General features: G+C 52.6%; 8 non-coding genes across 8 annotated transcripts; 5 read left to right on the forward strand and 3 right to left on the reverse strand.

The window, feature by feature from the left end:
* Positions 1–562: 562 nt before the first annotated feature.
* On the forward strand, positions 563–634 carry TRNAG-UCC (transfer RNA glycine (anticodon UCC)). The gene has a single exon. It is a non-coding gene; the product is annotated as a tRNA-Gly (tRNA).
* A 4,159-nt stretch (positions 635–4,793) lies between these two features.
* TRNAR-UCU (transfer RNA arginine (anticodon UCU)) lies at positions 4,794–4,889 on the forward strand. The gene is made up of 2 exons: positions 4,794–4,830; positions 4,854–4,889. It is a non-coding gene; the product is annotated as a tRNA-Arg (tRNA).
* A 3,280-nt stretch (positions 4,890–8,169) lies between these two features.
* Positions 8,170–8,241, reverse strand: TRNAC-GCA (transfer RNA cysteine (anticodon GCA)). The gene has a single exon. It is a non-coding gene; the product is annotated as a tRNA-Cys (tRNA).
* A 1,367-nt stretch (positions 8,242–9,608) lies between these two features.
* On the forward strand, positions 9,609–9,702 carry TRNAI-UAU (transfer RNA isoleucine (anticodon UAU)). The gene is made up of 2 exons: positions 9,609–9,646; positions 9,667–9,702. It is a non-coding gene; the product is annotated as a tRNA-Ile (tRNA).
* Positions 9,703–11,561: 1,859 nt separating this feature from the next.
* Positions 11,562–11,644, forward strand: TRNAL-UAA (transfer RNA leucine (anticodon UAA)). Its single transcript has one exon. It is a non-coding gene; the product is annotated as a tRNA-Leu (tRNA).
* Positions 11,645–15,574: 3,930 nt separating this feature from the next.
* Positions 15,575–15,646, forward strand: TRNAE-CUC (transfer RNA glutamic acid (anticodon CUC)). Its single transcript has one exon. It is a non-coding gene; the product is annotated as a tRNA-Glu (tRNA).
* Positions 15,647–16,970: 1,324 nt separating this feature from the next.
* On the reverse strand, positions 16,971–17,186 carry LOC149522759 (small nucleolar RNA U3). Its single transcript, XR_016347488.1, has one exon. It is a non-coding gene; the product is annotated as a small nucleolar RNA U3 (small nucleolar RNA).
* A 1,030-nt stretch (positions 17,187–18,216) lies between these two features.
* On the reverse strand, positions 18,217–18,299 carry TRNAL-UAA (transfer RNA leucine (anticodon UAA)). Its single transcript has one exon. It is a non-coding gene; the product is annotated as a tRNA-Leu (tRNA).
* Between the last annotated feature and the right edge of the window lie 2,850 nt (positions 18,300–21,149).

The following is a 21,149-nucleotide window of genomic DNA, read 5'->3' on the forward strand; positions in this document are numbered from 1 at the left end:
TGGGTAAGGCACGTGCATCCTGCTGCCACCAGCTCCGCGCATGCGCCCTCCTCCAACCCAGGGCGCAATTGAACTGTCAGCCTGGGGCACCGGAATGGCTCGGTCCGGCCCTGCCTGTGAAGTGTCCCTGGAGGGGTCTCTGGGGGCTTGTGCCTGTGACATGGCTCTCCGGAAGGCAGAAGTGCTCCATCTTAGGCAAAGGACCCAGAAACAACACTTTACAGCAACAAACACAAGGACGGCTCTTGGTCCTCATCCCCGGGCCACACAGAGTATCCAGAAGCCACTTCCCCACCTCTCCCTTGGCTGCTCTAGAGCTTAGCCCAAAGTCTGATAAACTCTACTCTCCCACCCAACCACCTCTGGGACTCCTCTCCTGCCCAGCTCCTCACACCACGGAGAGTGCAGGGCAGCCACTACCCCAGCATCTCCACTCCTGATCTTTGTCTAATGGCCAAGAAGTTCTGCTTTACCCAAATCACACAGGCACCCTCTCACCCCCGGCTAACCTCATGGCAGACGTGGGTTTCCCTCACTAATTTTGCCATGTCTTTACAGGCAGGCATTGGTGGTATAGTGGTGAGCATAGCTGCCTTCCAAGCAGTTGACCTGGGTTCTATTCTCAGCCAATGCAATGTAAATAGGGAGCATCAAAGCTTCTTGCTGAGCTTATACTTCAACCCTGAAAAAACAGGCACAAATGGGTCCTGCAGCTGCCAGCTGCCTCTTACAGCTCTTCATCCTCTCCAAGCGCATGCACAACAATGCAGTTCCTCGCTCACATACCCCTGCGGCAATTCCTTGACCTTGGCTCTGACTTGGTCTAGGATGCGGGGGTAGGAGGGAGGTGGCCTTTCTTTGCTAGACCATTGGCCATTCGGCCATAAATGTCCACATTCCTCCGCATGGACTGCAGGGCCTGCAGAGACTCCTCCTGGGACCACAGCTTCAAGAGGGTCTTTATCTGTGTCCCAGACAATGACAGTGCCTGGCGTTTGCTGCCCCTTGCTTGATTTGATTCCCAGCCAATGGAAGGTGGGAAGGGAACAGGCAGCCTCCTGGGGGAGATCTTATTTAACCCTGAACAACAGGCACAAGTGGGTCCCACAGCCAAGGGCTCCCTCTCACCCCTTTTCATGGGGAGCAGCTCAAACAAAACTAATTCAGCTGTTGTGGGGTCTGCATGGGGCTTGTACCCGTGACATGGGCATTATTAGCATCAAGCTCTAAACAGCTGAGCCAGCAGGCCCATGAGTGGCCCCACAATAGAGGGAAGAGAAGAGTTTTCCCTGCTATTGGGGAAAGCCGGCCAGGTCAAAGGCCTTTCAGCCACTCAGTCTGGAGCCTCCTCCTACCAATTTTCTGGACTGTTTCCTGAAGAGCTCTCAGCCTTTTGCCTGTTTCTGCTTCCCTGTGCATAGCAGGCAGCTAAAGTAGAGGGGCAGGGGTAGAACAGTCACCCCAGCAAATATATCTGTGGCCAGCACAAGGATTGAACCCCTGATCTTGGCATTACTAGCACGATGCACTAACCAACTGAGCTAGTCAGCCAACTGAAACACAGCTTCCAAATAGCCCTTTCAGAAAGGCACGTCCGGCAGCTGAAGGGATGTCTCTGCAGCTGCCAATGGCTCCTCTCTGACAGGGCCACTAGTGACTCACTGTGATGTGGGCTGGCTCGTCCAGCTGGTTTGAGGGTTGGTCAATGTGGCTGGTGGCTGGCACGGTGCATTGAGACCCAGGGCAAAGAGGCAGCTGGAATCTCTTGCTGCCAGCACCTTGCCTCCCAGCTTCTTCCCTGCCAGCAGCAGCCACAGCCCCTTTCAGTCACTGGGTCAGCCCAGGAAGGGAGGCAGGAATGGGGCCAAGTAGGGAGTCAGGCTGAGGGGGGCAGGCAAAACTCATCTTGCCTTCCAGGGCCACTGACAACAGCTTCTCTCTTGTGCGCTGCTGAGGAGAAAAATACCCTGAGCAGGACCATAAAGACCAATTTAAAAGAGAATTTAGAGGGGGGCACCAAGGGGGCAAGAGTCAGAGCCTGGCAGCTTCTGGGACACAGGAGAGGTCTCCCCTGGCCACCCATGGAACTGCTGGTTCAGGAAAAGGCTGATTGGGAAGGAGTGTTGGGAAGAAGGAAACCATAAGCCTGGAGCAGGTGCAGAGGCTGCTGTGACTGGCACTGGCAAGGCAGGGCTCTGACTGCAATTGCTGGGACAGGAGAGCCAGCGCCACACGCCCTTGTGATTCCCTGGGGGTGTCCATGCTCAGAGAGCCTGAGGGTGCAACTTCTACAGCTCCTGCAGCCATGGAGAGTGAGGGTACATGGGCATCAGGTGCTTCTCACTTGTGGTTTCCTTCTTCCCAAGGGTACGTCTGGACTACCACGTTTTGTCGACGGATACTGTCGACAAAACTTCCGTCGACAAAGAGCGTCCAGACACATTGAGTTCTGTCGACAAAGGAAGCTGCTTTGTCGACAGAACTCCGTAGTCTGGACGCAATGTTACAGGCAATAACACCTTCTGTCAACAGAATTCTGTCGACAGAAGGTGTTATGCCTCGTAAAATGAGGTATACCAGCGTCGACAAAACTGCTGAGTTCTGTCGATGTTATGTCGACAGAACTCAGCGGTAGTGTAGACACTGGTATAGTTTTGTCGACAAAACTAGGTAGTCTAGACACACCCCAATACTCCTCCCCCATCAGCCTTTTCCTGAAACAGCAGTTCTATGGGTGGCCAGGTGAGGCCTCTTCTGTGCCCCAGAAGGACATAGGAAAATGGGCTGGAATAAGGCACCACTAGGCATTGAACCCAGGATCTTCTGTTTATGAAACAAACATTTTAGCCAGCTGAGCCATGGTGCCCTTTTCAGGTTTGTGGGTGAAACTGCTTTATGGTCCCAGACAACACCTTTGACTCCCAAAGTGCAGCAATTTCCTTCCAGCCCTGGCAGTGTCTGCGACTGAGCGGCACAAAGGAAGATACAAGATTGCTGGGGGGGGGTCTTTGCTGGATGAACGTGCCTGAGGAAAGAAGCTGGAAGTGCAACAGACACACAAAAGGGGACGAGGGACAGTTTGAGTCACACACACGGCAGGTGGCGCAGCTCAGCCAGGGACCTTATCCACTCACAGAGCTTCACAGCTTCTCCACCCCCCAAACCCCACCAGGCAAACTGCCCCATGGGCCTCACCTGCACCATGCTCAGGGCCTGGGGATTTTCTGTCCGTTTGCCAGACCAAATAACTAGCCCCCCACTGCTCTGGAGTCTCTGCCTCTCATGGGCCTTCTCATCCTCAGGCTCCGCTTTGTCTCCAGACAGACCCTGCTCTGCTACAGCCACCTCCCTCTGGCTGTCACTCCTGGGCCTTCTAGAGCAAAATGTGCCCCTGTATTCAGACTTTGGATACCTGGGCTTTTAGCAACCAGATCTGCACCTAACACCAGCACTTGCTAGTGAGGGGTCTGAACAGTTTCTGTAGAGAAGGAGACAGCAACTGCCCATCACCCTTGCCAACTACTTCAGAGAGCAGAGGAACTGTTTGTCAGTGAAAGGAAACTGTCACCCCAGCTGGAACTTGAACCCACAATCCCTGACTCAGGAAGCCAGTGCCTTGGCCATTAGGCCCATGCAGCACACAGAAAAAACTGCCAGGGAAAGAAATTCACCCTTCTAAATGGCCCTTCTTAAACTTTTAGCTCCTGATTGAGCCCCTTTGAAGAAGCCAGATACACTGGAAGGGCTGATCACACCCCTCTGAAAATCAGCTTTCCATGGGTATCGGTAGCTGGCTCCAAGTCATGGGCCTTGACATCTCATCTCCCTCCCGAAACCAGGGAAGTGTCTCCCACAGCTACAGCCTCCTGAGGCTCTATGGCCGTGTCTGTACAGCAGGGACAGCAACACTCACAGGCCCCAATATGTCCCCCTGAGCAGCCTCTGATGTTCCCTGCTTGAGCCCCAGAACCAGCCCTGAGTGACGGGGGCAGAGGGGGAGCAGCTCACACATGCCAAGGGGCTGGCCAAGGGCAGAACATGAGCCCTGGGAGGCAGCAGTGACATCACAAGGGCCTTGTGCAGCACCTCAGCTCATTGGCCAGGAGGCAGTGACCTCACAGAGCAACCTTGGCAACAGCCAGGTGGGACAGGCTGCAGGGCTCGGGCATCTCAGAGACCCCCATGGCCTGGCTGCCTGGAATCTCCTTTGTGAGGTTTCCCCTGAGCCTCAGTCCTGGCTGAAGCCTGGCTACAGAGAGAAGAGGCCAATGCAAACAGCGGAGTCAGTACGTGGGTGGGTGAAGCGGTGAGATGGGGGCAGAGCTCAGCTTTAACTTACTAGGTGTGTGTCCCATAGTTCAAAATAATCAATGCGCCTATTTTGAAATAGCTTATTTTGTAATTTGGGGCTGGCTACACAGCACTTACTTCGAAATAAATCACAAGTGGCCCTTTCCGAAAGAAGCCTTGGGCATCTGCAGGAACCTTGTGGGCTCTGGAACAATGTGCGTGGGGCAGGAGAGCTTTCTGTTTGTGCCAGCAGCAGAATTAGCTCAAGTGGTAGAGCGCTCGCTTAGCATGCGAGAGGCAGTGGGATCGATGCCCACATTCTCCAACCACAGCTCAATTCTTATCCCTTACTTTAAGGATCAGGGGCTCAGTGGCCCCCTCTCTCTTCCTACCTGCTCTCCCAAAAGAGACAGACGTGGCTCCCCCTTTCTTTCCCCCCAGCAATTGCCATGCTGCAAAGCAGAGAGTGGAGATTTCAGACTCAGCCAACCAGCCAACAAGCAGGCTCTGTGGTGCAATGGAAAGCATGTTGGACTTCTATGCTGTAGTGGCAACAACAAGACATTCAAAGGTTGTGTGTTCAAGTCCCACCAGAGTCACTTTAGCTGCTTTCTCATTTCCAGGGCACCTTTTACAGACCAGGCAGACCCCAGTTCCCAGCAGACCCCAGTAAGGATGGAGGGAAGGGCTGGTTCTTGGGGTAGGGGCTGGGGGTTGTTCTGAAAGGCTGCAGGGGCCATTAGACCGTTTTGTCCCTCCCTGTCTCCTACCAGTGCTGAGCAACACTCAGGCTGTGTCTACACTGCACGGCTCTTTGGGAAAAACCTACGCAAATTTCAAAACCCAATTTGTGCAGCTTTTTCTTCTGCTTTTTTTGGAAGAAGCTTTTCTGACATTTGGCCTGTTACACTGGGCAAGTCACACAAGGGAGGCAGCAGGCAGAACCTGCCCAGTGCACCAGCCTTCCAGGGCAGGGGAGGCCAAGTCACAAGCCTCCAGTTGCTGCCTGGCCTGATTCATCTCCCTTCCCCAGGCTGGCAGCAAGGGGCATTTTCAGCTGATGTCACTCCCCTGTCACGTGGGTGTTGGGCTCATGAACAGGCTAGTAAGCAGCCGCTGCACTTACCTGGGCACCCAGGGGAGCAGCAATAAGAGCAGAGCCTGTCTTTCAACCAGGGACCTTTTGCATGTTAGTCAACAGCGAAAATCACTACCCCACAGAAACACACTTTGGCTTTGGGGGAACTTGTCTGACTGTTCTGTTACTCAGTCCTTCTAAAACCCTGCTCTGTGGGGGAGGGGATGCACCTTGTGAACACTCCACCTCTTGTTCTCAGGGAAGCCACTAACCCGAGCTGCCAGCTCCTCATTTCCTCACCAGCCCCTTGAGATTTGTAGCTCAAAGCTGGAGCTGCTGTGGAAGGAGGTGAAGCTACAGAAGCTGACAGGGGAAAATCAGCAGGCCAAAGGTTATTTTTTCTCCTCCCTAGGCTGATGTGGAGAAGAAAATCCTCTTCCCTTCTCCTCAGAAGATGGAACTTGCAGCTTGTTTTCTCTCTGGTTCTACTAAAGCTGGACCCCAGGACTAGACTTTTTCTTTCTAAAACCCTGGTGAAAGCTGAGAGTGAATTGCTTGTAGGCTGAGAATGTGAGTTAAAGAAGGGCATCGCCCAGCATGAGGCTTGAACCCATAGTGCTGAAATTAAGAGTCTTATGCTCTACCAACTGAGCTAGCCAGGCTAGTACAATAGCTTTCCTAATATGCCATCATAGGGTAGCAGGAACCGAGAGTTCTCAAGTGCCTGACTCAAGGCTCTTTCTTGCCCTAATGGGGGGCTCTGGTCTGTGGGGAGGTTTGAGCACAAATCCCCCTCCTGACACACCCACTTCTTTCCCCACAAGGAACGGCTCCATTTCCAACACTCTAGCGACAGGAGAAGGGGACGGTTTCAGGATTTCTTTTACCGCTGCAGCATGGGGAGATGGAGGGAATTCAAACTCCTTTGCGAGCTTTGTTCTTCTGGCACAAAGTGTGACAGGAGGGTGACATGCCATGCTGACCGCCAGCCACTGTGACCAAGCCTCTGAGAAGGAAAATGTATTTTGTTAAAAGGAACAATGTGAAGTGTGTATGCAACTGACTGAACGTGAGCTTGCGTTGTGTGTGAGAGATAGTGAACCTACTAAAACCAGCCTGATCTAGCTTTTCTGCTGCAAGGATGAGACTAACACCCATGTAACTAAGTTTATCTCTGCATATTGAGATAAAAGTAGCTTTAAGCATTAAGCCAATCGTAACGCTGTCACTAGCTTATGTGATGTCTATTCTATTTTGTGTGCAACCATGAATGTATATAAGGTTACCACGGACATTTGATTTTGGAAGTCTTTCTTTTGAAACTTCCCACAGCTCTTAATAAAAGTGTTTCTCTCCTTCCAACCCTGCGTCTGGATTTCCATGACACCTCAAACCAGCTGGACTAGCCAGCCCACGTCACAGTGAGTCACTAGTGGCGCTGTCAGAGAAGAGCCATTGGCAGCTCCAGTCATCCCGGCAACTGCCGGAGGTGCCTTTCTGAAAGGGCCATTTGTGGGCTTAGTCTTGGCAGGCTGGCTAGCTCAGTTGGTTAGAGTGTGGTGCTAATAATGCCAATGTCATGGGTTCAAGCCCTATGCTGACCCCCTGAGATGTTTGTTGTGGTGATTGTCCTCACCTACCCAAGAAGCCACCAGTACAGACAGAGCCTTCGTGTGCACAGCCGTTCTGCTGCTTATTGTCACGGGGGTTTCTTGTGCATGAAGGAGCAGTGTGATTTTCCACACTTAACCTCATTGGCATATTGCTTGCTCAAGAACCCGTCAGTGTAAACATGGCCCCTGTGCTTTCTGTCTAAGCTTAAAAAATTTTGTGCAAAGCAGGAAGATTCTAGAGCCTTCCTTGGCAAGTGAGTCTGGATTCTGCACCACGACCTCAGTGGGACCCGCTGGGGAGATGTTGGTTTGCTGCAAATCCTTGGTAATGCCAGTATTTGGCTTCCTTGGCTATGTCTGCACCGCACATTGTTGTGCAATAAGATACACAAATGAGGTGTGGGGATGAATATTGCCACACCTCATTTGCATACCTAATGAGCCATCATTTTTGCAGCAGAGACTTTTGTGCAAGAAGAAGCTGTCTACACTGCTCCTTCTTGCACAAAAAAACCCTCTTGTGCAGAGCTGTTCCACCGCTTATTTTCAGGAATCCTCGTGCCAGTTGGCAGAAAAATCCAGTTCTGACCAGTCTATGAGTGGCCGGTGCCTGAGGGGATCCAACATGGATCCCTAGGTTACAGTCACAAGCACCATTTAGTGGCCCCAGTTACTGACCTAAACACCATCATAACACGACATCTACGTCTACACTGCAGCCTTCTTGTGTAAGAACTGTTTTGCGCAAGCGTTCTTGTGCAAAAGGTCTTCCACAAGAACACGTCCACACTGCCAAGTGCTTTGCACAAGAGATGTGCTTTTGTGCAAGAGCGTCCATGGCAGTGTGGTTGCTCTCTTGTGCAAGAAAACTCTGATGGGCATTTTAGCCGTATGGGTTTATTGCACAAGAAATTCATGTTGCCTGTCTACACTGCCCTCTTTTGGAAGAGCTCTTGTGCAAGAGGGCTTATTCCTCGTGGGGAGAGGAATAACTCTTCTGGAAGAAGCCCTGTTTTCCAACGCTGTAGTGCAAATTTACTTATGCAAGAACACTCGTGCTGTGCTCTGCACGTTTTTGTGCAAGAACATTGAGCAAAAACCCTGCCATGTAGATGTAGGCTACAGGTTTGTATTCATTCAAAGAGTTCACATACAAAGGAAATGTCTGTATTGAATAGACACTCTTGCAGGGGGTACTTGGATTTGAACCAAGGACCATGTGATCTGCAGTCAAACACTCTGCCACTGAACTACACCCCCATATGAAAAAAAGTGTCTGCAGCCAGTATTGAGAAGTGGGTGGGGAACAGGAGGCTTTTGTAGAACACACATCTCAGGTGGGACGGACCCTCACTGACCCCAGATTGTGACTGGTCCTAACATGGAGTTTGTCCAGAAAGCATCAGAACTGGGGCAGGACAGAGGTTCTGTCCACACAGAAAAGTTCTTTTGAAACAATGGCCGTTATTCCAAAATAACAAGGCAAGAGTCTACACACCAATTCTGTTATTTTGAAGTAACTCTGAAATAACGGACGGCTAATTCCAACTTCCGTAGACCTCACTGTACGCAGAAAAATGCCTATTCTGAAATAGCTATTTCAAAAAGAGGCGCGTGTACATGCTCCACTTCTGCTATTTCAAAATATCCCCTCCCCAGGGCCATTCTAAGTTATTCCTCCTGGGGCTCTAAATCAAGGTAACACGTCTACATTAGGGAAGCCTCCTCGGACTCATTTTGAGGTTTCCCTGCAGTGTAGACGTGCTATTTTCAAATAAACTGTTCCAGAATAGCTTATTCCAAAATAAATGTGCCGTGTAGATGTAGCCAGAGAGTCCTGAGAGATGAAGCAGCTGGAGGGAAGCCAGGAGAGCAGAGGCCAGTCTGAGAGCTGAGTGTCCCAGATGTCTACCCCAGGCCTTCTGTCTAGGTCCCAGGTGTAAGGGGCAGCACTAATGACTCTGAATCCTCCAATCTGAGTTTAAATCTCAGTGGGACGGGCTGGGGCGGTTGCTGGGAGGTCCTTGTGCTCCAGGCTTTTCCGCTTCCTTGCCCTGAGGTTCACTAAGGGGGGTTTTGCTTGTCTGAGGCCCATTAGAGCTTCGTGAGCAGACTTGTGGTCAGGTGCCTGATGCCGTCACAGCTGCAGGGCAGGTCGCCCATCTGACCCCTGAGCTCAGAGAGTGTGAGCAGAACGGGGGCGGGGGACTTGTATACTTTGGGAAGGGTCCTGGCTCCCAGCCACACGCCTTGACCATGACCATCGGTCCCTGCACAAAGTGCATTGTGGGAATGAGAGTTGGGGCAGCAGGAAAGGGGCCAACCCCTGAGCCCCATTGAGCAGGTGGGAGAAGATGGGAGTGAATCCTGCTACCTCTCACGTGCAAAGGGAGCACTAACCCACGTGCAACTCATCTCTAGTGCTCTGGCCTCCAGCAGCTTTGTGCCCCACTAGGGTGGGTTATTTCAGAGACCAGAGAGGAAGAGGGAGGGGTCTCTGGATGTGCGGAGCCCCCCGGCTCTGCCTGTGAAAAGAAAGAACAAGGGCACAGGCAGAAACTTCAACTCCACGTTGTGCGTCTTGACTTTTTCAATCTAAGGACTTTGAAGAAGCACTTCAAATATCTGCTCCAGTGGCGCAATGGGTCAGCGTACAGTACTTATAAGGCAGTACTTGTAGAAGACATGCTGAGGTTGTGAGTTCAAGCCTCACCTGGAGCACTCCTTTTGAGTCCCTGCTGGGTTGTCCCCTTGCAATGGTTCCCAAAATTCTCAGCATCACTCCGCCCCTTTTTGATTTGATTTTTGAAAAACCCTCATGCCCCCCCCCCAAGAAAATAGAAGCAAAACTTGTTTTAGCAAAAAAGAAAAAAAATTGATTGGGGGCGGACTGGGTCACCTCTTCCCCCTCCCCTGGAATTTCTTCACACCCCCTCTCCCTCCTGCCCCGGGCTGGCCCCAGAGCTCAGGCCCTGGGTGTCTGATCAGCAAGTGAGACTTGCCTGTCAGTCCAAGCTGCTTTCTTCCCGGCCACGTAGGAAGGGGCCACTGCAGGTGCACAACCCCCTGGCCTGCTGTGTCCGTGGAAAGGGGGAAGAGGACACACACCTCTGACTGGGGAACAGGGCGCATGGATCCCACTCGTTCCTGCAGAAAATGAAACAGGCTGAGCATTTTGCAGAGAACAGGCCAGAGCCCTTCTCCTGTCCTTGAAGTGATGGGGGCTGCCCCTGAGCGCTGCTGGCCAAAGGAGGCAGCAAGGCAGGAGAGGGGGGAGGAGCAAGTCCCGCTGAGGCCGACAGCTCGGGCTCAAGCCTCCAGCCCCAGCATAAAACCTTCACTCAGGCCGTGTGTCTCCCTCCTGCCCCCGCACACGCTCACAGGGGGAAACGTGCCCCATGTTCCATCCCCGCGCCAGGCCTGGGCGACGGGCTCAGCCCTCGAGCAGCCACAGGGCCTGTGAGGGACAGACTGAGAGCAGGGCCCCATTGACACCCCCCGTCCTGCCCCACTGGCCTGCGTGCGGCGCTGGCACAGGACAGGCAGGAACGGCAGCTGGGGAGAAAGTAGCTTGGACTGACGTGTGAGTCTCACTTGCTGACCAGCCTCCCGGGCACTGGGCTCTGGGGCCAGCCCCTCTGTGGGTCAGAGCCCCCCGGCCACAATGCTACTCCAGGGGGCCTGGTTCCAGGGCCTACTAATCCCAGGACCTGGCGGGCTGGAGGCCTTTGCCCTGGAGTCTCAGAGCTCCCCCAGTGTCGGCTGCCAGGAGGGGGAAAGCTTCTCCTCAGGAACCTCTCCCAGGGCAGTGCCCCCAGCCCAGTCCCTGCGGGGGCAGGTAAGAGAGACCCCCCCCTTCTCCAGAGAGCAGTCGCCCCGGGGCTGTAGGAGGAGAATCTGGCCCAGGGCTGTTCCCAGCAGAGGGGGTTTGATCCCAGCCTGGGTCCAGGGAAACTGCTCCCAGCACGTGCGAGGTTGGGGGAGCGAGCAGATCAGTGTTTGCAGATATCTACACTTATTTGTATAATGCGTATGCAGATCTGCAGGGCTCGGCACTTAGGGCAATCTACCCGCCCATGGTGAGTAGACTTTAGCCCGGTGCGGTGCTCAGTGCAGTCTGTGCATGCACAGTGTGCGATTCTGCACGGCTGGTGAGCGGGGTTCGCAGCCCCTTGGCAAGCCCTGCAGACATGGAACTGTAATGCTACTGGTCTGGCAAAAGTTTGTGAATGGGTTTGGCTGTCCATGCTGTAAAAACAAAGGCTGGAAATATTGGCTTGATCCATGGGGGGCTGGCCCAATGCAAGGTGGGGAAAATACTGGGTGAAGGTCTGTGTGTGTGTGGGGGGGGGGGGATTTTCCCACCAGGACTTTGTCCCTCGGAATCCCCACGGACATTGGGTTTTGTCTTGTTTGGTTTCCCTTTTCCCTGCTTCCCTCCTCACTGGTGGGGAGGGGGCGGCTCTCTCAGCCTCTCAGTGGGAAGCCCTGGCACAGAGATGGGATGGGCAGATGCTCTGAGAGGCAGTCCCTGGGCTGTTTGGAGAGAGAACTTTCCCCCTTCTGGATTACTTCGTTCCACTAGGATGGCCGAGTGGTTAAGGTGTTGGACTTAAAATCCAATAGACATTTGTCTGTGTGGGTTCAAACCCTGCTCCTGGTAGATACTTGTTTTGGAGAAACAGTAATGTGGGCGGGGTTTTGTCCTGCTGTTAGGAGGGGGACTGGATTTCAGCTCCAAAGGTCCCTTTGGCTATGTCTGCAGTGGCAGCTTCTTGTGCAAGAAACATCCATGCTGCCATGTATGAGCTGTACTTCTGAGCAAGAGCATCCATGGCAGTGTTGATACTCTCTTGTGCAAGAAACCCCTGTCCTGTGTCCATACTGTGTCCATACTGCCTTGAGTCACAGCTGCTGTCACATAGGTGAGAAAAGAGACTAGGCAGCTGTCACATGAAACTGCAGGCTGGTTTCTCTGACTGTAAATTGAACCCAGGCCACAACAGTGAGAGTGCTGGATCCTAACCACTAGACCACCAGAGACACACAAAATATGCCTTTTTGCTCACCTACACTAGCCTTTCACAGGCCATTTTCAGTCCACTTCAGGATGGGGTGGCAGGTCCATTCTCCCTTGCCCAGAGGTGACAAGAACAGAAACCAAACAGAACATCAAAGCAGCCAGACTGGGTCATGCCAGTTGTCTAGCTAGCCCGGGATCCTGTCTCACAACAGCAGCCAATTTCTTTGTCCCGAGGGAATCCTCAGGACAGACAGTTATTAAGTGATCCCTCCCGTCACCCATTCCCAGCTTCTGAGTCCAGGCTTTTTCCAAAAGACTTTTGCGCAAAAGGGCCAGTGTAGACAGCAGAGATTTCTTTTCTGCAAAAATGCCCTGATCGCGAAAATGGCGATCGGGGCTTTTTTGCAGAAAAGCGCATCTAGTGCTTTTGCAGAAAAGTGTCCTGCCAATCTAGACACTCTTTTCTGAAAATGCTTTTAACGGAAAACTTTTCCGTTAAAAGCATTGCTGGAAAAACATGGCAGTCTAGGGGTGTGTCTAGACTACCTAGTTTTGTTGACAAAAGAGGACTTTTGTCGACAAAACTATACCAGCATCTACACTACCGCTGAGTTCTGTCGACATAACGTCGACAGAACTCATCAGTTTTGTCGACGCTGGTAAACCTCATTTTACGAGGCATAACGCCTTTTGTCAACAGAGCTCTGTCGACAGAAGGTGTTATTGCCTGTAACACTGCGTCCAGACTATGGAGTTCTGTCGACAAAGCAGCTTGCTTTGTCGACAGAACTCAATGTGTCTGGACGCTCTTTGTCGACAAAACGCGGTAGTCTAGATGTAGCCATGGTGTAAGAGGCAGCACTCAGAACTCTGAATCATGTGATCCAAGTTCAAATCTCTGTGGGATTTGCTGGGGTTGGGCTGGTTGCTGCAAAACCCTCCAACTTTATGAGCTTTGGGCTCCTTATCTGCAGGCTCCCCAGAGAGAGAGTTCTGTGCCTCCTGCTGGGTGTCTGATGCCCCCTGGAGCTCAGTCTGATGCTATGGTCTGCCTGGCTGAGATGGGCTGGGCCCTAAAACTTAACCTGCCTGGAGCTTGCTGCTTACCCTTGTGGTCTCTTTTGTGGTCCCCAGGAGCTACCAGGCTCTGACTCTTGCCCCCCTGGCGCTAGCAGGTGCCCCCCCCCCAAACAATCTTTTAAATTGGTCTTTCTGGTCCCTCCCAGGGTGTTTTTCTCCTCAGCAGCAGCGCACAAGAGAGAAACTGTTGCCAGTGGCCCTGCAAGACAAGATGAGCTTTGCCTGCCCCCCTCAGCCTGACTCGCTACTTGGCCCCATTCCTGCCTCTCTTCCCAGTGGCCGAAAGGGGCTGTGGCTGCTGCCGACAGGGAAGAAGCTGGGAGGCAAGGTGCTGGCAGCAAGAGATTCCGGCTGCCTCTTTGCCCTGGGTCTGCCGGCCGCAAGCCACCTTGACCAAACCTCAAAGCATCTGGACTAGTGAGCCCACATCACAGTGAGTTGCTAGTGGCCCTGTCAGAGAAGAGGCGCCTTTCTGAAAGGGCCATTTGTGAGCTCAGCTCCTGAAGGCCCGCTAGCTCAGTTGGTTAGAGCGTGGTGCTAATAACACCAAGGTCATGGGTTCAAGCCCCATGTCGGCCACATGGTTGTTGACTGCAGTGACTACTCTTCTGCCGCTCCCCCCCCCCCCCCCCAGACACACACACTTTAGCTTTGCAGGACTGAGGCCAGAGAACTGGAAGGAGGAGGATCCAGCTTGCACAGACCCAGAGGCTAAAAGGGTCTGGCCAGCTTTCCCCTAATGGCAGGGAAAACTCTTCTCTTCCCTCCATTGTCCCCAGTGGGGTGACCTGATCCCAAATTCCTGCTGCTGCAGTGACTGGCCCAAGGCTCCTCAGGCCCAAGCCACAGAGGGAGGCTCCATATGTCCAGGTGATGGGACCATGTGCCCAGCCCACAGAGCTGCTGCCAACCACCTGGTCACCTGCTTCAGTGGCCCAGCAGCCCCTCCCCCAAAACCTGCTCCTGCTCAAGGCCCCCCTGAAGCCACCCAGGCTCCTGCTCCTCTGACTTCTGCACTAGCCAGCCCACATCTCAGTGAGTCGCCCGTGGCCCCATCAGAGACGAGCTCGTGGCTGCGGCAGAGACGTCCCTGCAGCTGCCTGTGGGGTCTTTCCCAAAGGGCCCCTCGTGGGCTGCTGGCTCAGCTGTTTAGAGCTTGATGCTGATAACGCCCAGGTCGTGGGTTCAAGCCCCATGCTGGCCACAGGGGTGTCTGGTTTAGTGACTTGCCTTTGTGTAGCTGCCTGCTATGGACAGGGAAGGAGAAAGAAGCCCTGGGAGGTGAAGCAGCGGGAGGGAAGCAAGGAGCAGAGTGTCAGCTGCCAGCCAAGAGTCACAGGTGCCCTCTGCCTCCTGGGACTGCCCCTCCCTGAGCCGCCAGCCCCCTGTCTCTCACCGTGCACCCCTTGGGGAGTCCATTCCCTGCCCAGGCTGCTGGGTCCCCGACCACTTCAGCTGCCAGGTCAGCCCGGGAGCTAAGGCAGGAATGGGGGGAAGGAGCCAGTCAAACTGCAGGTGGCAGGAAACACCAGTCTCGCCTTCCTGGGCCAGGCACGACGGCATCATGTTAGTGACACGGCTGCCAGACATCCCGGACAGTTAATAACCAACTAGAGGGGTTTATTGGTAGCTCAGTGTGGGGCGCCTAAGATAAAATATTTTTCAATCCCAGGCTTTGCCATGTCTCTCAGTGCAGCAGGGCCCTCTCGGGTCTCCTTGCTGTGTTAGTGCCCTGTGACATCCCCTCGTCTATCTTAGCCACAGCCCAGCACTGGAAACTCCTGTCCATCTGATTAATCCCCTTCACTTCCAACCCTTCCTCAGAGTCCTTGCTTTCTTGGCTAAAGTCCCCTCCCCGTGTATGTGTGGCTGGCAGGGGTTACTAGATGGATCCATTTACATGTAGCTTCACTGAAACCCCCCCTTGTTGGCCTGCGCCTAGGTCAGTCCGTGTCACTGGCTCAGGGGTTTCTCCCCCCAGCATGCTGCAGAGAAAGCCCTTGTGTGTGAAAGGGCCTCAGAGAGCCCAGAAACCAAGTTAAAAATGAACCAAAAGGAAACATTTTTGCGCCCAGTGGAACTCCTTGCCAGAGGATGTTGTGGAGGTGAAATCTACAAGAAGGTCCAAAACAGAACTGGATCATTTAATGCAGGGAAGGTCAATCAATGGCATTGAACCAGGGTGGACAGGGCAGGTGTCCCTAGCTGGTGTATACCAGAAGCTGGAAATGGGCAACAGGAGGGATCACTTGACAATTGTCTGTCCTGAGGATTCCCTCGGGACAATGAAATTGGCTGCTGTCATGAGACAGGATCCTGGGCTAGTTGGACAACTCACATGACTCGGTCTGGCTGCTTTGATGTTCTGTTTGGTTTCTGTTCTTGTCGCCTCTGGGCAAGGGAGAATGGACCTGCCCCCCCATCCTGAAGTGGACAGAAAATGGCCTGTGAAAGGCTAGTGTAGGTGAGCAAGGAAACGTGTTTTATGTGTCCCTGATGGTCTAGTGGTTAGGATCCAGCACTCTCACTGCTGTGGCCTGGGTTCGATTCCCAGTCAGGGAAACCAGCCTGCAGTTTCATGTAACAGCTGCCTAGTCTCTTTTCTCACCTATGTGACAGCAGCTGTGACCCAAGAAGTTACTTCAGGCTCCTTCCCACCTCTCTGGCACTGCTAAGACAACACTTGCCATTTTCAGAAGGGGCAGAGCTGGGTCACTCAAATTGCCCCTTCCCTCTCCCATGTTAGCAGCCCTGCAGGACTTCGTGGCACACACAGCATTAGCCCAGCAAACTGGCAGGTTGGCACAAGATCCATTGGTTCAGTTTGGTTGTTGGAGGAGACAACCCAGAACTGGCTCCAGCCCCCACTCAGTAACCTGGGGAAATGACCCACCAGGCCTGGGCCCCTCGGAGAGGCAATGATTCCCCACTGGCCAGGGCAGAGCCTCCCTCTCACACAGTCATGGAGCCTTCTCCCCCTGGGCCTGCCTCCCCCTTCCCCTTCACTCAGCTCTCACTGCTCGGTGCTGCCAGGGAGGGGCCTCACTGCTCGTCAGTGTTTCTGTTCCAGGAGCAGGTGAGTTTTGTCTTGTGCACCAATATTGAGGTCGTGTGTCTCTGTTCGGGGGTGAGCCCCCACAGCACCTGCCACTTACTAACAAATATCTTAGCTACACGTTATGGGAGAAAGACACTAACCCAAGGGATAATTAACACTGGGCTGCGACTAATCTCTGCCTCCCGCAGGGCCACTAGGGAACAGATGGGAGACAAGGCATGAGGCAGATCCAAGGGGCTGGCTAAATCCAGTGTGAGAAGCACATGAAAAAGACCCAGCAGCAGGTGAGAGAACAGCATGAAAGCATCAGGATCAGGACCAGAGCAGTTTGGCTATGTCTACATTGGCAAGATTTTGTGCAAAATCTTGCCGCCTGTCTACACTGGCCACGAGTATTTATGCAAGAACACTGAGTTTGTAACATACAATATCAGTGGTTCTTGCACAAATACTCTGACGCGCCCACTCACGGATAAGCCCTCTTGTCAAGTATTCTTGCGCAAGAGGCCCAGTGTAGACAGCAACGTTAATTTCTTGTGCAACAAAGCCCAATGGCTAAAATGGCCATCAAGCCTTTCTTAAACAAGAGAGCATCTACACTGGTACGAATGCTTTTGCCTAAAAGCACATGCCAGTGTAGGTGCTCTCCTGTACAAATGCTTTAATGCAAAAATTCTTGCGTTAAAAGTATTTGCACAAAGTCATACCAGTGGAGATGTAGCCTACAAGTAAATCCAGGAATTAAACAAAAACCAAGACAAAACGATAAAATGAAAACCCCTTTCCTCTCTAATGCAAAACTGATTTTGAGCTTTTTGACAATAGCCAACCACTCAGCCTGTGTACTCTTCCTCCTATTTCCCAACAGGAAAGAAAGAACAATCATCAACAGCAGACAACAATCACATTAAAGCAACACTGTCTGCTTGTTTCATGTTCAGAAGAGAACACTGTCACTCATTCTCATGGATAGCAAGACCAACCACTTTCAGCTGTATTTCTCTAGTTACCAACTATAGAAATGATCCCTGAAAGTACAGTCTTATTAGCACCTGCTTCCTTACACACCCACACTCATGTGCATTCACTTTCTCCTCATGAGGAATGTTTTCACACAACACTTAGAAAACTAAAGAACAGAAATAATCTCTGCCAATCCCATTCAAACATACTTCACCAGGTTTAGAAATCTGTATATTAGAATATGCTCCATGTCCCTGTTTACAGAAACACGCCTCCTGATTAGCATGTGGAGCACCTGGCAGCCAATCAAAATCTCCTGGGCTACGTCTACACTGGCACCCTTTTCTGGAAAAGGGATGCAGATGAGCCAAGTCAGAATTGCAAATGAAGCAGGGATTTAAATTTTCCCCGCTGCATTTGTATGAACATGGCTGCTGCTTTTCTCCGGCTTGGGGCTTTGCTGGAAAAAAGCGCCAGTCTAGACGGGATCTTTCGGAAAATAAAGCCTTTTCCAGAAGATCCCTTATTCCTCTTAAAATCAGGAAAATTTAAATCCCCGCTGCATTTGCAATTCTGACTTGGCTCATCTGCATCCCTTTTCCAGAAAAGGGTGCCAGAGTAGACACAGCCCTGGGCTACGTCTACACTGGCCCCTCTTCCGGAAGGGGCATGTAAATTTCAGCAGTCGTCGTAGGGAAATCCGCGGGGGATTTAAATATCCCCCGCGGCATTTAAATAAAAATGTCCGCCGCTTTTTTCCGGCTTTTAAAAAAGCCGGAAAAGAGCGTCTAGACTGGCCCCGATCCTCCGGAAAAAGTGCCCTTTTCCGGAGGCTCTTATTCTTACTTCAAAGTACGCTCTTTTCAAACAGGTGTAAGTCCTCTTGCGCAAGAGGGCAGTGTGGATGCGGGACAAGGGTTTCTTGTGCAAGAAAGCCCTATAGCTAAAATGGCCATCAGAGCTTTCTTGCACAGGAGAGTATAGATCCTCTTGCACAAAATCACATCTTACACATGCCACCAGACATAGCCAAAGGGACCTTCAGAGATGAAGTCCAGTCCATAGCAGGGCAAATCACCATCCAGATGGATGTCTGTCCAAAACAGGAAGCTACCAGGAGTGGGGTTTGAACCCACGCAGACAAACATCTATTGGATCTTAAGTCCAACGCCTTAACCACTCGGCCATCCTGGTGATAGGTAGAAGGCTAGACGTGTGCAAGTTCTCTCCCCAAATAGCCCAGGGATTCGCTCTCAGAGCATCTTCCCATCCCATCTCTGTGCCAGGGCTTCCCACTGAAAGGGTGAGAGAGCCGCCCCCTCCCCCGCCATGAGGAGGGAAGCAGGGAAAAGGGAAACCAAACAAGAGAAAATTCCTGAAAATAATCGTCGTAGCGGCATTGCACGAGAGGGTTTTTGTTGCGCAAGAAGGGGCAGTGTAGACAGCTCCCTCTGGAGCAAGAGCCTCTTCTGCAAAAAAGGTCGCTCATTAGGTATGCAAATGAGGCTCGGCGATATTCGACGCTTAGCCTCATTTGCATTTTTCTCACGCAAGAATCTGTGAGTGTAGACAGAGCCCTAGTGTTTTCCCTGCCTTGCATTTGGCCACCCCCCATGGATCAGGCCAGTGTTTCCAAATCGTTTTTTTTATACCATGGACATCCAAACCCATTCACAAACTTTTGCCAGACCGGTAACATTACATTTACATATCTGCATGTGCATTATGCAAATAACAAATCTGCAAATATGGAAATAAACTGTTGCCGGTCCCTACAGATCAGTGTTTGCAGGTATCTACACTTAAAAAAATTCACAGAAACAATTCCCCTCTGGCTGCTGGAGGGGGCAGCTCCTCCCCCGGGGGACTGGAGCCTGCAGAGGGAGGGGCACAGGGAGAGGCACCCACAGGGGCAGGGGGCATTTGGGACACCCTGGTTATGAACTTCAGAAATTTTGTCAGGGGCAGAGGAGTTGGTGCCCCCAAGTGCCACCACCAGTCACCTCTGCCCCCCCTCCTGCCCCATGGGGGTGGGGGAGCTGCCATTGTATCTCCCCCCTCTCATTCTGTACAAGTCCTGCCCTGTGTCTCCCCTTCCCCAGCCAGGCTGCTCTTGCTCCGTCAGTCTCCTCCCAACCTCCCCTGCCCCCTTTCCCTTCCTGTGACCCCCCCCCGAGTTTCCCTCCATTGCACCCCTGCTCCCAGCCACCCCAAGTCTAGCATGATCCCCCCAACCTCCCTTCATCACCTCCTGCCTCCCCTTCCTGCCCCACCTCACACGTCTCTGTTCCCCTTCGCCTCTCTTATCTGCCCCACCCCTCTTGAACCCCTCCCCACCCTCTCTGGGATGGCTCCCCCCACCCCGCACGAGCTGGTAGCAGCTTCCCTGGCCCCAGGCTGGGATCACAGCCCCCTCTGCTGAGAGCAGCCCTGGGCCAGATCCTCCCACTGCAGCCCTGGGGGGTCTGCTCTCTGGGAAGAGGAGGGGGAGGTCTCTCTTACCTGCCCCCACAAATGCTGCCCATCCTGGGGTGGGGGCTGGGCCAGGCAGGGGCTGTCCAGGCTGGGGGTGCTGCCATGGGAAAGGTTCCCAGGTAGCAGCTTTTTGCATCCCACCAGCCCTGCGGGAGATTCCCCCTCCTGGCTGCAGACCGGGCTCCAGGGACCCAGCAGTGCTGCACCCAATGCTGGGGCTCAGGGGATCTGCTCGGAGCTGGCCCCGGAGGCCCCACAAGCAGGAAAGGAGCCAGGCTGAGGCTTTGCAGGGAGCAGGCCGGGGACCTGGCAGGAGGCGGCTCCAGCGAGCACAGAGCCTGCGCAGGGCCAGCCTGCTGGGAGGGGAGCAGGAGCATCCAGCACCATTCAGGCCAGCGGCAGCCGACACTGGGGAGCTCTGAGACTCCAGGGCAAAGGCCTCCAGCCCCACAAGACATGGCCTAATGATGCAATTAGTTAGATGCCAACACTAACAGCCCCACTGCTGGTAACTCACTGGCTACGTCTAGACTGGCAAGTTTTTCCGCAAAACTGGCCACTTTTGTGGAAAAACTTGCCCGCTGTCTATACTGTCTGCTTGAATTTGCGCAGGAACACTGACGCTCTAATGTAAGATTGTCAGTATTCTTGCGCAAATACTATGCTGCTCCCATTCGGGAAAAAGCCCTCTTGCACAAATGTATTTGCGCAAGAGGGCCAGTGTAGACAGCTCAGGACTGTTTTGTGCAAAAAAGCCCCGATGGCAAAAATGGTGATTGGGATTTTCTTGCGCAAAACCGTGTCTAGTCTGGCACGGACGCTTTTCTGCAAAGAGTGCTTTTGCGCAAAAGCGTCCGTGCCAATCTAGATGCTCTTTTCCGCAAATGCTTTTAACGGAAAAACTTTTCCGTTTAAATCATTTGCAGAAAAACATGCCAATCTAGACGTAGCCACAGAGGCTACATCTACACTAGGGGCTTGTCTACATTGGCCCCTTTTCCGGAAGGGGCATGTTAATTTCAGTGATCGTAATAGAGAAATGCGCGGGGGATTTAAATATTCCCCGCGGCATTTAAATAAAAATGTCCGCCGCTTTTTTCCGGCTTTTAGAAAAGCCGGAAAAGCGCGTCTACACTGGCCCCAATCCTCCGGAAAAAGCGCCCTTTTCCGGAGGATCTTATTCCTACTTTGAAGTAGGAACAAGATCCTCCGGAAAAGGGCGCTTTTTCCGGAGGATCCGGGCCAGTGTAGATGCTCTTTTCCGGCTTTTCTAAAAGCCGGAAAAAAGCGGCGGACATTTTTATTTAAATGCCACGGGGGATATTTAAATCCCCCGCGCATTTCCCTATTACGATGGCTGAAATTAACATGCCCCTTCCGGAAAAGGGGCCAATGTAGACGTAGCCTAGAAGTTTTCTCCTTAAAAAATATGTTAATGAGGGACTCAATTGCATGTGTTACAATCTCATTTGCATATTTTCTGCCAATGGGATTTTTGTGCAAAAACAAGCAGTGAGAACACTTTTTTGGCACAAAACCCCCTTTTCCCAAAAGATTCTTATGCCCCCC

This window comes from Pelodiscus sinensis, chromosome 19, assembly GCF_052426305.1.
Source record: "Pelodiscus sinensis isolate ZL-2025 chromosome 19, ASM5242630v1, whole genome shotgun sequence".
Classification (NCBI taxonomy): Eukaryota; Metazoa; Chordata; order Testudines; family Trionychidae; genus Pelodiscus; species Pelodiscus sinensis.